The following is a 16,148-nucleotide window of genomic DNA, read 5'->3' as shown; positions in this document are numbered from 1 at the left end:
TGACACCATGTCTCGAGTGCTGTGTCCAGTTCTGGGCCCCTCAAAGACATTGAAGGGCTGGAGTGACCACCAGAGAAGAGAAACAGAGCTGGTGAAGGGTCTGGAGCACAAGTCTGATGAGGAACAACTGAGGGACCTGGGGTTGTTTAGTTTAGGGAAAAGGACGCTCAAGGAGACCTTATCATTCACTATAACTACCTGAAAGGAAGCTGTAAGGTGGGAGTTCTCTTCTCTTCTCTTCTCTTCTCTTCTCTTCTCTTCTCTTCTCTTCTCTTCTCTTCTCTTCTCTTCTCTTCTCTTCTCTTCTCTTCTCTTCTCTTCTCTTCTCTTCTCTGTAATAAGTGATAGGACAAGAGGAAATGGCCTCAAGTTGAGCTGGGAGACATTTTGGATACTAGGAAAAATCTTGTCATGGAAAGGGTTGTCAGACACTGGACAGGCTGACCAGGGAAATGGTAGATTTGCCATCTCTGGAGGTATTTAAAATATGCATAAATGTGGCACTTGGGAACATGGTTTAGTGCTAAACTTGGCAGTGCTGGGTTAATGGTTGGACTCGATGTTAGAGATCTTTTCCAACCTAAATGATTCTATGATTCTATAAAAAATTTCAAAATATGTTATTTGTGATTCCCTTTTCAACTCTTCCCTAGTGTTTCTCAACGAATCAACTGCACAAACATGTACAATAATTTTGGCAGAACATAATATTAAGTCTTGACTTTTGGCTTTGACAAACACTTCTGTATTTTTCAATTTGTTTTGGTAGGATCTCTTTTAGTTTACTAGCTCAATTCCCAGATGCCTTTTGTGTAACTCAATTTCATAGTCTCAGTAATGTCTTTCATAGGCAAGCTGCTGAACTAATAAATATTACACAATTTAATAATAGATACCTTTATTTCAAAGTGTCAACAATATGGAGTAGAAATAGCTGAAAAATAAGTCTTTTCAAAACCAAAGTTAAAAAAAAATCATAATAGCAATGTTTTATTGCAAAGATATTAATGTTGGAGTCAGAGACCTGCACAGGATAGAACAAGGTTCAGTGAGTTCTAGGGCTCTCTGCTTTGCTGACATTTAATGGCCTGTTTGAGTTTCTCTGTGCAAAATTATTTCTATGTTTGTAGAAAAAGTTCTCATTTACTTCCTGGCAACATTCAGAAAGCCCAGAGTGTTTGCACATAGTGCAGAGGGTTTTTCTGATGGCCAGGGCATAACACTTTAGAGAGAAATTGGGTGCCCTTGCCAGTGTAACCTGGGAAATGAAGTGGCCACCTAGCCTAGGCATTGATATGTGCATCCCACAGTGTACATGTTCAGGAGTCAGAAGCCAGCTCCTGACACAAGTTCCCAGTTGTGATCTGGGAATGATACAAGAGTTGCTTAACCCCAGACACTGCATGGTGACAGCCTAAGCTCCAGCCCAAAGAAACCACAGTAATGGGAGGTTTCATTCCTGGAAGTTGGGCCAGGGGAGCAGATTCCTGCTCTTCCTGCCCTCCACACCATCTCCCTGTGAAGTGAAGCTCTATGGTGTGGTGTCACCTCCCTCTCCTTAGGCTCCCCTGCTGTGATCTGGACACAGGCACCTTGCTTCAGAAGCAAGGAAGGTGGGTGCTGACATAACTGCCTGGTTGTCAGGGTGCTCAGCTGGAAGGGGGGAAGAGAATGGGGATCTCCTTCAAGTTAGGAAGAAGTAGAAACTGAACCCTGGTCTTCAACTTCCTGATGCAAGTATGGAAAAGCAGATGTTATTGCTGGAAAGACTTCAAAATTAGTAAGTATTCTCAGCTACAAGTCCTCACCTCTAAGAGGGTTCCACACTCTGGACTAACCTTATGGAAACTTTCTGATGTACAAACTAATAAAGTCCCAACAAATATACAAAAAGTTTGACTATGTACAGACAGGCCTGGTTTCACCAGCTCTGGAACTGCAGAACAAAAAAAGGACTGAGGGATGGGAGCTGGCAAGATTTATCTTTAATAAGTAATATGTCATTTGTCACCATTGGGACCAAAGCTGCACTTCTTGGGAGTGCTCATAGGAGACAGCTTTCCTGTATGGTTTGGCAGCTTCCTAATACTGACACCAACTCACCAGTGAATGTTGGCACAGAGTACTTGAGAAAGGAAAAGATTTTACCCCCTGAAATTTGATTACTCAGAATGAAAGATACTAAAGAAAGTGAAAACAAGGGCTTGAGATGAACTTTTAGCAGTAAATCAAGAAAAATTAAGAAAATTTTTGTCTTTAATGTGGTCTAGGGAAAGTTTTAAATTAGTACCTAATATTGAAAAAAAATTATTATCCCTTTAGGTGAGCTCCTGTATTGCTGGGTAACTTCATTTTCCAGCCACCCAGTAAGAATGGACATTACTGTTCCCTGGAGAAAGAGAACACGCCAGAGTAGTGATGGATAAAAGTGGGGGCACTCAGGGTTTCTCTCTGAGAGTTCTTTTGCTAATAGACTCACATAATAAGAAGTTGCACAGTTAAACTTGAACAGATCATTAATTTGATAATGAAAAAGAGTCCTATGAAATGCCCCAACTTCCATCATTTAGCAACAAATCAAAGGGAAACTATGAGGACAGATGGTAAAATTACTGTTAGCACAACTGGTACAATGAAGAACGTTTAATAATAGCTAATAATGCATCAAACAGGATGGGCTGTACTGTACCAACACACTGCATTTCTGCTCTTTGGGAGCCTCTGCTTGCCAAGGGCACCCAAGGGCAAGCACTTCTAGTCCACAGCACACAAAATTGAGGGTCCAAAGACTGCTTCTGAGAGACAGGGTCCTAAGGTCCTAAAAAAGGAGTGGTCAGTGCCAGGGAAGAGGGAATTTGGATTAAATTCTTTTTGCCAAGCCCTGTCCTGAAGTCACCAGGATTTATTTTCAAAAAAAGCACACTGAAAACAGGATTGACACTCTGGAAACAGCACCTGCAGAGTGTTTCCAAAGTGCTAATGCTTTTGGGAGGGGGAAAGTCATCCTTATTCTAGATTGTGGATGACAGTTTTGAGACATCTAACTACCAAAAAAAAAACCAAAACAAAACAAAAAAACCAAAACCAAAAAACCAAACTGCTTACCAAACAAGAGATGGAGATACGAGCTGGTGGGTTTCAATCAGTCTCTTGTGTCCTGTCACTTTTATGCAAGCACTGCAGTAAAAGAAATAAGTAGGAAATTCTGAGCTGCTTGTCCCACTTCAGTTCACAGTGAAAAAGAAGAACTAGACCAAGTAGTCAATTCTTGCTTTTCTGTGCAGATCATTATGCTTTATCTTCATGCCATAAACACAAAGCATGAATCAAACTCATCACTTAAACACTCATGTTTTCACAGCTTCCAGCTACATGAGTGTTTTGTAAATGTAAAAATACAAAATGGTCAAATGGAAGTAATGAATTTTCCATCTCAATACCTGTTCTGTAACTCTAATAAAAGATCAGCATTATTAACCCAATAGTTAATGAAGTAAATATTTCTCATGCTTCTCTTATTGTAATGAATAATTTTTCAGTTGAAATCCCCAATATAAAGAGCATATATTTCAATTGCTGCATAGCAGCAGCTCTTCTCATCAGTACCACTCATTCCTTCAGAAAAGGCAGATCTAGAACAGCACAGGGGCAGTAAGGACTACACCCTTCCCATGCTGTTGCAAAGGCAGGGAGAGTTAGGCCCCCTCTCTGTAGTCTTCCCAAGATTAGCAAGAGATCTAACTAAATTATTAATATACCCATGCAGTGGGAATCACTGCTGAGTACAGAAAGATTCTTCTGTAAGTAGTTCCCATAGGCAAGATTATTTCTATTGAAATACAGAAATCAAATTTTAGTTTCAGGAGAAAATCAGAAATTAAAAACTTGACAGCTAATTAATGTTGTATAACTGGTCACATGCTAAGAAAGGTGAAAGCCAGTATTTGCACCTGGGGTGAATAAAAGTCAAACTTCTCCCACTTGTTTGCAATCTCCAGCATGCAGTGTACCAGGAGCACCAGAACAACAGCAAACAGGGGAGAGGAGACGAGAAAGCTGTCGTGTTACAGGAGTGGTCACTTCATTTTCACAGTTCTCCTTTGCTTTTAAACTTTTGAAGGAAAATGCTACAGATCAATAGGTTTCCTCGTTAGCCAGCTTTAGCACCTGGCTGTGAGCACCAGAACAGCCCTGACTTACATACAGATGAGCTGTACAGAGCAGCTGAGCTGACATCACTTGCACTGTGGAATTTTTCTGGACTGAAAGTTTGTATGTCAAGAAGTAAAGGCTGAACATATAGCTTGTTCTTTCAAATTCACCTCTTGGGCACTGTAAATTTCCTTTCTCTCCTGCCCAAAGCTTTTTAAATTTACCCTGCTAATCTTCACTTTTTGGTCTTGATTTTTGGAGGAATGCTTCCCATTCTGTTCAGGTTTTCTGGTGAGAAAAGGGCAAATGACCAGCTCTTTTTGAAGCCACTTGTTCCAGTTTCTTCATTTAAATTTGAAAAAGCTCTATACCATCCTTAAGAATAAACACTTTGTGAATTATGTTATGAAATTCAAATAAATTGTTTCAAGTAAGCATATTTTTTCTTCATATTTTCTGCATTTCACAGGATAATAGCAGTTTTACTTCATGGCACTATGATGATACAGCTCACAACTCCAAATAGTATTAATTTCCAACTCCAAGAATTTTAGTAGAGAAAATTTTATAAGAATTGAAACCCTGACAGCAGATACATTTTCCTTACACCTGCAAAACATCTCTACATTTAATACCTGTGCAAGAAAATTCTCAGTTCTCTTTCCCCTAGGCTCCTCAAATCTGCTTTCTGTATCCAGGAACTGAATCCATGGCAGTGAACAGAGCTTTTTGACATCAAGTTTCAGGTAAGTAAAAAGCTGCAGATCTTTACAAGGGAATCTCTGTGTTCCTTAGTTTCTAATTATTTTCTGTTCTGTCAATTTAAATTGGAAGCTTCTTGCTACAGAAACTGTCTCTGACTTATCATATAAACCAAGTTGCATAACCAGTCACATATCTAAGAAGGGTGAAACCAAAACTTTGCCCAGGGTATGAACAAAAATGTATCTTCTAACATATTGCATTCTGCTTCCTGACAATTTTACTGTGTCAGTTTAAAACCGTAATTCTTTGAGTCAAGACAGGTGTCCAGATGCAGTTTACAGAGAAAGGCAAAATCCAGACCCTGTGGCTTGGAGCTACTGCCTGTCCTCCCACCTCAGCATGGCAGGCAGCACAAATCCCAGAGCTGACCACTTATTTATGTTTTGGATCCAGGGGTTGCATCAGCTCTGTCTCTCAAAGGAATGGGAGACCTGTGGAAACAGCCTCCAGTTCAAATGGAGAGCTCTATGCCAGCCCAGTGCTCTTTCAGAAGGTATCACAAGCACCTGTGCCAGCTCTCCATGCCCTGGAGAGCCACCTGTCATCTCTGCAAGTCTCTGCAGCTGCTACTACAGCTGATGCAGTTAGGTAAATGCTCAAAGCCACACATATCCAGCAAGTGCTTTCAGCAAAATAGCAGCAGAAATTTAGCTTGACTTTGGTCATTGATTCTTTTTTTTCAAGAATAGAATTTTGTGTATTTGATTATGAAAATTAAATAATGAAGAAAAATGCCTTTTTTCTGTCACAAGCCAGGTTTGAAAAGTGATGATTCTTCATTTTGTAATTTGGTTTATTCAGCTAATCTATTTGACCTTATGCAGACCTTCTGTTTTCATGTCTGAGTGGCAAGGAGGAGGGGTTCTCAGTGCATGTAGGAAAGCCAGAGGGCTGTGAAGAAAACTGAAGTCCAAAGCCTATTGTTTTCATGAGAAAAGTAAAAGCTGCATTTATTTTATGGCAATAAGTGTTACAAGGGTCTTCTCTCTTCTTTGCATTTGTGTTGTGGGAACCCAAAAATGAAATTATTAGCCTAAGATACAAAAGTAAGCTATGTAAAACCATCTTTCTGGATTATATGAATTTGTTGTGTCATTGTGTCTCCTCTGTGCCCAACAGGCAGAATCACACCATGTACAGCATACAGGCTCGGAGGAAGATGCTCAGTAAATTCCATTCACTCCCAACAGCCTCAGTGGCCAGCACTTCTTGCTCATTTCATATCAGATCCTGCAGTCTGACAGACCCTTGAAGAACAACATCTTCCCACATACAGGGGATGTAAGGAGCAAGCTGGGTCTCTACCCCTCTCTGATGCCCACAAAGAGCAACAGGAAGGGCACTGCTCTTGTAAGATTTTGGTCAACCCCTTGTGGTCCTTCCTTTCCTAGCAGCTTTTGTGTTCTTTCTTTATTCTCCATTTCTGTGCCCAGTTTTGTGCTGATATTTTTTGCCTTGTCAGAGGTGAGGAAAAACTGCAGCTCTGGAGGGCATGTGGGTACTCAGCAGTGAGTACCCTGGAGACCAACAGCAGGTTGATTTGGGGCTTAAAGACATTCCAGTTTGGAACTTGGTCTCACTTGCTGAAATGGAAGGTACAGTTTTTCCTCTGCTGTTGTCACAGCATCCTCAGCTGTCCCTCAGGATTAATTTTTGTCCTGACCAGGAGGAAAGTGTCCATGGTTCAGAGAAGAGATGTCCTTCCTGCTCTAATAACAAAGCCAGCAGGATTATTACTTAACCAAGAGAAGTTTTTTTTCTGAGAGAGAGATAATCCTGAATGAGCACTGGTGGCATGGCCTGCTTGAGGAAGGGCATCTGTCTTGTTGATTTTCAACTGAGCAGTTGGCAAAAGGGAATATTAACACTCAGATGGAAGTAGACAGTTTTGGGGGTTTATACAAGATACAGGCCTGCTGGAGATCCCACAGCTCAGTGCAGCAGGGACAGCTTCATCCCTTAGTGCTCCTGCTTTGTATGTTCTCTTCTAGCTAAAAGTATCATCTGATGGGTTGATTAGTCTTAGATTTCTGTTCCAAAATAGTTGGTACTGAAGGTAGCTGGACTTTTCTATAACCTATAAAATGTGACCTGAAGAGACTGAAAAACACATCTTTATGGGTAAGGTAGAATTTTATACCTTTATAGTACAGAGCATTTTAATGGGTAACTGGAAAGGAGCTGGTTAGTATGCACAGGGTTGGACTTACCCTTGTATTTGGGATTTAGACATACTGCAAGAGGCTGCTTCATTCAACTAAAAATCCACACAGCTGTGATCTTTGTTAGCTGAAAGGTACATACCAGCAACCACCCATAAACCTGAGAGTCAATACTGCTTTGATTAACTTGAGAACTACATGAAATACCTTCACATTAAAGTTATTTTCCAGCATGCTGGTCATTATTTTATTAGAGGATACGTATTGATAGCATAACAGACATTTTTCAGAGTGCCAATAAATCCCAAGTCTGAGATTTTGACTTCAGAAGGAGAGGCTGTAAACATGGGAGAAACACAGAGGCAGTATTCTGCAGAAAAATTTGTCCAGAAATAGTTTCATGTGCTTTGGCCAGATAAGAAACATTTGAATATGCACCTTTAGATACCCTGTATTAAGTAAGTGCTTGCTACTTCTTCTGAGTGATTTGTGACAGTGCATGCCATCTACTGTGAAACAAGACTCCTGACAGAAATAAAGGATAATCGTTTTTAAAGCAGAGTGGAAATGTGGAGTCTTTCCATTGCCTTTAATGGGCTTTGGATTGATTCCAAACAGGCTGCAGTGATGTGTTTCTCACTATAATTCACAGGCTCTTGCCCTTGCCTTGTGACAAGAGAACATCACCCAGCAGTGCACTGCCTGCAGGAGCTCCACACTTGAGGCCAAGGCAGCACCAGCAGCACCAGCCAGGGGCAGTGCCATGTTTGTGGCTCAGGATGGTCTCAGAGGGATAGAAAAAACCCCAAAAAAGGCAAAGGCCAGCCCCAGAAGTTGTCAGGGATACAATCTTTCTCCACTGTGCTGTGCCAGGGGGTCCCAAATGTCCCAAATTCCCAGCCAATAAGTTGTTCCAGGCTTTGGATGCACAGCTTTCCTGCAGGGAATCACAGAATCCCATGGAATTGGACTGGTTGGAAGGGACCACAGTAACCACAGAGGTCATCTGGTTGAGCCTCCCTGGTCAGCAGGGTGATCCTAGAGCATGTGGCACAGGCTAGACTGGATAGGAAGAATAGACAGGAAGACTGCAGAAACCCAGGGCTCACGAGGAAGGTGCTGCTCCTTGGGCAGGGTTCACCAAGGTGCTACCTCCTGAACCTATCATCCCACCAGAGCCATGGGAAGTTGCCATGAACCTATCATCCCACCAGAACCATGGGAAGTTGCCATGAACCTATCATCCCACCAGAACCATGGGAAGTTGCCAAAAGTCATGTCTTCTTGCCCACAGGAAGTTCCCACTCAGCTGGAAACACAGCCCATGGGAATGCATTTCCAAAGCTTCAGGTCTATCCCCACATTTCTTTCTTTCCTGCAGCAGCACCAGCACATGGGGCTGTTGTCCCACCTGTTCCTGTTCCCAGGTGCTGCACCAGCTGTGCTGCAGGAGCTGCCCTCATCCCTAATTCCCTAAAGGAGCTGGTGACCTCCCCTCTCCAGGCCCCTGTGCCCAGCTCTGCTCAGTGCCCAGAGCTGGCAGAGGTTTGCCTGGCTGGGTAACACCCCAAAACAAGGTGATGAAGAGTGATATGAGAACAGGGGACAGGACCACCTTCCACCCCAGTTCACTGCATGGCCATGTGGCTCTTTGGAGGTGGCAGATGGAGAGGGCTGCCCCCCTCCTTCCTGGCTCCCTGGGTGATAATCTGGCAAGAGCTGCAGCTGGGTGAAGTTACAGCTGGCTGGTATTTAGGTTTCTGTTCTCCCTAAGCTCAGCAGGCTGGTGGTTTTGAATTTGATTTAATTATTGGTGTGAATAGGAGGTGCAGGTTATATTCTCCACACTGGATTGTTCCAAGTTATACATATGTATTACCAGCTTGAGCTTAGGCTTCAAAGCACAAATATTTTGTGTGCACATAGTAACACACCTCAGAAATTAAAAGACTGAATACTAGATTACTAGATATAGAGCTTCTTGGAGAAAGAAAAGATTATTCTGCAAAAGAAGTGTCCTTTTATTTCCAAATTGAAGCTGCTGAAATAATGCTCATGGCAAGGTTTAGCTGCAGAACTCTCAGCATTTTTATTAATAAGAATTACTTCCAGCCACTCTGTGTGTGAAGCACTGTGACTCCAGGCAGGCTCACATCTCCTGTCAGGTATAATGAAGCACAAGCATCAGCTCTCCTGCTTTGTGTGTGACTGCTAAGATGAGGTATGAAGGAGACCAGGCATCACATCCCATTCTGAAGCAGCTGGTCTTTTGTGAAAAGCTAATTTTATTCATGAGCAAAAGTGATTTGTTAAATACAGCCTATAAAACCAGGATTTAAGGTAGATGCTATTATGATCAGGGAAATAAAATATTAGCCTTTCCTCATTTATTAAATCCATGAATTCTTTTAATAAGTGGATTTCCTTAATCAGTGCTTGTTCATTGACTGTAAGTTAACATCTAAAATCTTGGCACTGATCTTTGGCACATTTGCTGAGACAAAATATCATTATTAACAATTAGAGCAGAGTTATTTTAAAATATTTTGCTGCACTTGAACAATTATCTGGGTAATCACTGACAGGAGCGTCCAGGCAGTGATGCCAAAGCGCAGAGCTGAATTCTTTCTTGTTTTCTAGTCTTAGCCTCAGATTTAGAATCACAATGAGCCAGTGGAATTAATGTAGGCATCAGACAGTGTTATCTCATGCAAGCTTATGCAAAGGCTGACTACTTTCACATTCATCAATTCTGTGTTCAACCAAATTTCTGTGCACAGACACGCGCATGCTCACAGAGCTCCCCAGACTCTGCCAACCTCAGATCATAGGAGCCTTGTCTTAGTGGAATCCTCCCTTCTGAAAGCCCAGCTCAGCCACAGCACAGCTCAGTGCTGGTGACACTGCCCACCTGAGGAGCACAACCTCTGAGAACATCCCCATCTGATATCACAGATTGTTCACTGCAAACCCAGGTCTATAAAAAGATCCTGCTATCACAGCCCTCCTAAAGCAGATTTTGGAATCCAAGAAGTCCTATATAATTGAAGAGTTATGAAGTAATTGTAGACAAATAAGTAGAGGTAGTGCAAAGTCCTGGTCAGTCATCCAAATTACAAACAGAACTGAAGAGTGGTGGCTCACCAGTTTAGCCAACAGGAGAGTATTTTGTTTTACTTTGCAGACCTACAGTACACAACCCTTTTACACCCTCTTACTGGGTGGTTTTCCTGCTGTTCCAAGGAAACTATTTATTCTGCTGGAAGTCTCATTTTGTCTTTGAGGCTTTTCTTTAAATTGTCATTGCTATATAAATAGAATCTAAGTTAGGAAGAAACATTTAAAAATGTTTAGCAGGGACTTGTTTTCATTCCAATATAGATTTGTGTGTGTGTGTGTGTGTGTGCATGCATGCATAACACACAAACATGCATGTCTGTTTAAATTGAATTAATATAGAAAAAATCCAAACAAAAACCCAGCACCAAAGTGCACTCTCTTGTCAACACTTTCCTTTTATTTGGAGAGAAAAAAAAAGAACAGTGAGGTTGTTGAAGTATTTCTCTAAGAACAAAGTCTGCCATTCCTGACATATAGCCAAAATAATTATTTTTAAGAGGTCCTAAAAGATAGAATAGTCACGTGTGAGATAACAAAGAATTTTAAATATCAGATTTTACATTCAGGAGGGTATTGTAGAAAATGAAGATTAGGACAGTGATACCACTGCAGCTCTTGGTGAGTGCCTAAGACCTTCAAGATTTAGGTGTCCACTTTGTATCACTAGTCACAAAGTTGACCAGGGACATGATCTAGAGAGGACCATAATGTAAAACACAATGTTTTTGGAAGGTAACCAGTACTTGTTTTCCTTCTCAAGGAGCTTGGTTCTTTCCTTAGGCAGTTTTCAGTAGAAATTAGCAGCTGATCAGTTCTGCAGCAGATCAGTTTTGAGAGCTCTGCCAGGCTAGGGAAATTTCTGTAAATAAATTAGTATCTAGCTCATTTCTCTACTTCACCCAGTTCACACAAAGTTTTGCACCCTCAGTGAGAAACAGCTACCAGTGAATCCACCTTTGGCTCCATTAAATCTAAACTCCTGTAAAGATCAATAATTTCCAGCACTGATTGATTTTTTTTCTGATGTGAATTCTAGAAGAAGCCATTAAACTATAAGGCCTAGCAGTAAGATTAATCGTGCATCTACTGGATAGTAATGTCAAGGGAATGTCATTAATTGGAGCATAAAAGGATCTTTATCATCATTTCAATAGTGATGGAAGTCTTGTGAGTGAACACTGGTGATAGACTGTGAAGAGTTTTTACTTCTCTGGGTTGCTTGATTTCCATTGCATAGACAGATTTTACATTAAATGAAAAACACTTTTGATTATATTGACTGCCTTACAAAACTCCTACTGATCACACACCTCTTGTTCAATCACTCAGGATTTCAGAATAATGAAGATTATTTTTAGAGTTACAGAAGAGGCCAGTATCCTGCCATTTTGCAGTGCCTTTTTGGGCTAGAGCCACAGAACCTGTTAGTCCTTCATCTTCTAACACCCAGGTGAGACATACATTTTAACTCTGTATGTACAGGTCACATAGAAACCCAGCCATTTGTGTTCTGCCAAACTGTTAGCTTGGACAACATCTTACAGAAATGAGCACAGCACTGATTATGTGTTTTATGAAAATCAGAATTCATTTTAAATATGGCTATAGGAGAAAAGCAAAAACCTTTTCTGCCCTTCAATGAGCCTGAAGTTATACATGCATATGGTGGTTTTTTTCCAGGTCTTTTTTGAAGCAGTAGATAACATATATTCAAACTGTTATCTTGGTTTAGGTTCTGATCATAAACATATGAGGATTGAATCAACTGGAGAGTTTTAGGATTGCTAAACTTTATAGTTATCTTAAAGCTATAGACCTAATTTCATGTTAGATAAATGGAAATTAATGCATCCCTAAGGAAGATTTCTAAAATGGGTCAAACAAAATGCTCTTTTAAATTGTCTGATGCTCTTTGTTGACTAGGGAACATCAAGTACAAGAATCAGTGTGAAACAATGACTTAAATTTAGGTACTTTTGAGTTACTTGATTCCTATACTCCCATTAGAGTCACTGGAGCCTGAAGAGCAATTCAGCTCACCATAAAGCAGGTATACAGTGTCTGTTCAGCTGAATCATTCACTGATTACTCTTACAGGATCTTCATTAGTGGTAGTGGGAGATTAGACACTTCATCACAGAATCACAGAATGTGCTGAGTTCAAAGGGACCCACAAGGATCATTGAGTCCAGCTCCTGGCCCTGCACAGCACCATTTCCAAGAGTCACACCATGTGCCTGAGAGAATTGTTCAGAAGCTTCTTGAGCTCTGTCAGGCTGGTGCTGTGACCACTTCCTGGGGAGGCTGTTGCAGTGCCCAACCACCCTCTCGTTGAATAATTTTTTTCTAATCTCCAACCTAAACCTCCTCTGACAAAACTTCAGCAGAGCAGGACAATCCCCTCCCTTGCCCAGCTGGCCATGCTGTCCCTGATGCCCCCAGGACAGGGATGGCCCTCCTGGCTGCCAGGGCACTGCTGGCTCATGTTCAACTTGACATTGACCAGGATGCCCAGGCTGCTTTCTGTGGGTCTGCCTTCCAGCATCTCATTCCCCAGTCTGTTTGTCCATCCAGGATTGCCCCATCCCAGGTGCAGAATCCAGCCCTTTCCCTTCTTTTCCATGGTTGATGTTTGCCCAGTCCTCTAATTTGTCAAGGTCTCTCCACAGGACTTTGAAGGAGTCAACAGCTTCTCTGCATTTTGTATCATCTCTGAGCTTGCTCAGTATCCCTTCCAGTCCTTCATCCAGGTCATTTATGAAGAGGTTGAAGAGCACAGGACTGAGGATGGAGCCTTGTGGAACCCCATTAGTGACAGGTCCCCAGTCTGATGTCACCACATGCCCTGAAACCTTTGTGCCTGCCTCATGAGTCAGTTGCTCACCCATCCCATGATGTATTTATCCAGCTGTGTGCTGGACATTTTACCCATGAGGATCCTGTGAAAGCTTTACCGGAAAAAAATACTGGAGGATCCAGTATTGAAATCTTTACTGGAATCCAAGAAGATTATATTAACTGGCTTCCCTTGATCAGCTAGGTGGGTTACCTTGTCATTAAAGGAAACCAAATTTGACAAACAGGATGGTCGTCTCATGACGCCATGCTGGTGATCAATGTTTGTGTTACATTTTAGGTGTTTTTCAATACCTCTAGGAATAATCTCCATAGCTTTCACATGGAAACTGACAGGTCTGTGCTTTCTGGGCTCATCCTTCCTACCCTTCTTGCCCTCCTTGAAAAGGACAATGTTTTCCAGCTCCCAATCAGCTGGGACCTCTCCAGATTTTCAAGACTGCTCAAAAATCATCAAGAGAGGATTTGTGATAACATCAGTTAGCTCTTTGAGTATTCTTGCATGAATCAAATCAGGCCCTAGAGATTTGTAGGGATCCACCTGGAGCAGAAGATCCTGCAAAATTTCAGGGTCTGCTGGGATTTAATCATTCTTGCAGTCATGGTCCCCCAGTTCAGGGCACATTTCAGGTGTGGTACATTGTAGCCAGCACCTTGTGAAGCAGACTGAGGGATCCCTTTGGTGTTTGTTTCCTCAAGGTTCAGCACACATTGCTCTTCACTGGTCAGCCTGGTTTTGTCCCTTTCCCCCTTCCCAAACTCATTTAGAGCTCTGTCAACAACCCCCCTCTAGCTCCTCTGAGCATCCTGTCAGGTTTCAGTAGACCAGAAGGAAGTGATGTGTTGAGCTTATTCAAATTTTGGAGATGGAAAAAAGAGTTACATGCTCAACAGCAGAGCTGTGGCTGCCCCATCCCTGGAAGTGCTCAAGGCCAGGCTGGATGGGCCTCTGAGCAACTTGGTCTAGTGAAAGGTGTCCCTGCCCATGGCAGGGGGCTTAAAGCAGATGATCTTTAAGGCCCTTTCCAACCCAAACCATTCTATGATTGTATGAATTATCCCAATGAAAACTGAATTCCAAATTCACTTTTAAATGTAGACAAGTTTTCATGGTTTTTATTACATTAGCACAATCAGACAAATGGCTTTGTGGAGCCAACTGCTTTAGAGCACCACATTATGAACTAATTTCATTACTACTTGGCAAGAAGTAGTACCTCAAAGTCTCCTTGCACCAGGGCTTACAGAAAAGGCTGAGGGCCAGCACTGTAATTTCACTAAATGCAATCATTTTACCACAGCATTGCACTAAACCGTTATCTTATTCCCCTTAAGACACTTAGTTGCAAACAGGCATTCAAATCATTCCCACCAGACATCCAAGATTAACAAAATAAATATGCTCCCACACTGCAGATTTTTAGAAGGTATATCTGTACATTGGTAATTTCAAGTTCACAGAAGCATGGTTTTACTCATAACCAGAACAATGCAACAGTCTGTTTGGGATTCTGCAAGAAAAATGATATATATATATATATATGTGTGTGTGTGTGTGTGTGTGTGTGTGATTGATTTGACACAGGAGACACACAAGAGTTTGATATTTGGCTGCATTCAAGCTACTGAACTTGTCTGAAGTCAAGTCCAAAATCAACTGCTAAGAAAGTAAAATTTCCTATCAGAAAGGCTTTTCCACAAATATTTTTACAAACTTCTTCTTCCTACAGTTTAAATGTAAGCAAATATGTAAGTAATTATGTAGTTATTACAGCAAACTGTACTGCTCAACTCAAGAGAAGAGATTCTTCATTCTTCTTCCCCAAAAATTAAGCTTTCCTGGTACTCCACATGCAACAGCATTACAGAAAGTCTAGGAATTGTTTTCCATATAATATTCTGTCCAAATATTACTTTCTGGTCTAAGACCTTTCAGTGTGACTGTTTCATAGAAATTCAGTAGGTATGAGAAGAATACAGAGTACTGCACTTAAGAATTAAACTTCAGTTTTGTAAATATCTAGAAATTTTCTGGATGGTCTCCAAAAGTCAACCCTACTCCCCTGTTGCACATTGTTCAAGGCTGTCAGAGAAATGCAAGCGAAATAGAGAAGACCAGGCAGGATGTAAAGGCCCTGCAGTGCATGTTTGATCAAATCTCAAAACACTTTTTCCTCCTTCTTTCAATCAGATTTCATTGATGGGCTCAATTCTGTCAGACACTAAGCACCTACCACCCACAGGACTTGAGAGTCTTGGGAAACTCAGCCTCATAAAAACACGCTTGATTGCTCAGTGTGAGAAATAGAAAGGGATTTGCCACATGTGGCACTGCTGTAAGAGCAGTCAAGGGATGAGTAATGTGCTGGAGCCACTTGGCCTCCAGTACTAAACTGCTTCAATTCTCACATCAGACATGGATTTTGCTGTCCTGCTTCAGTGGGGTTCAAGGTGGTCCATTCCACCCAGACAAAGCTAACACACAGAGTTGGGGTGCCTGGTTGGCTGGGGTGCTGACTAGCTGGGCTGCCAGCATGGGGACTACTCTGGTATGCTATGGCTAATTCAAAACTCAGAACTTGATTCTAATTATTGCCCTTCCTCACAGCTACCCAGGATCCCAGTGACAAGGGATGCTTAGATGGATATCTCAGCTCTTATTCATACAAACTTTCAGTTTAGTTTACCTAATTGATGTAGCTAATAAAAATAAATTGAAATAATGACTCAAACTCTAACTATTGAATTCCTGGAAAAAGGTCTTTCATAGAGTCATAGAGGGTGGGTTAGGGTAAGAAGGTTATAGGTGTGAGCCCACCCTTTGCCATTCTCTGCTATCAAAGTGACTACTTCAACCACTGATCTCATCTGATTGAGCAACCAAGGGCACTCACACACAGAACTGGGAAATCTGGGATATTTTATCTATTATCATTTCCTTTGTATGATAAGGAAATGGGCAAGCAGGATGGACATGGGAATGAATTCCTGAAGCATTGTAGTGGCTGTACTGCCTTCTGCCTCAGAGCAAAAATTTATACTAACAGGCACCTCATAAATCTGTCTTATTTCACTGATTCAGGTCAAGAGAGC

General features: G+C 41.6%; 1 long non-coding RNA gene across 1 annotated transcript in view; it reads right to left on the bottom strand.

The window, feature by feature from the left end:
* Positions 1-257: 257 nt before the first annotated feature.
* The window catches only part of LOC129046625 (uncharacterized), a 66,975-nt gene continuing 51,084 nt past the window's right edge, over positions 258-16,148 (bottom strand). Inside the window, exons 2-3 of the long non-coding RNA XR_008508262.1 lie at positions 3,106-3,177; positions 258-332 (exon numbers count right to left, since the gene is read on the bottom strand). This is a non-coding gene — a long non-coding RNA (uncharacterized LOC129046625). The remainder of the gene's footprint in view (positions 333-3,105; positions 3,178-16,148) is intronic.

Source organism: Molothrus ater, chromosome 3, assembly GCF_012460135.2.
Source record: "Molothrus ater isolate BHLD 08-10-18 breed brown headed cowbird chromosome 3, BPBGC_Mater_1.1, whole genome shotgun sequence".
Classification (NCBI taxonomy): Eukaryota; Metazoa; Chordata; class Aves; order Passeriformes; family Icteridae; genus Molothrus; species Molothrus ater.
Note: the sequence above shows the minus strand (reverse complement) of the source record. Positions and strands in the feature narration are given on the sequence as shown.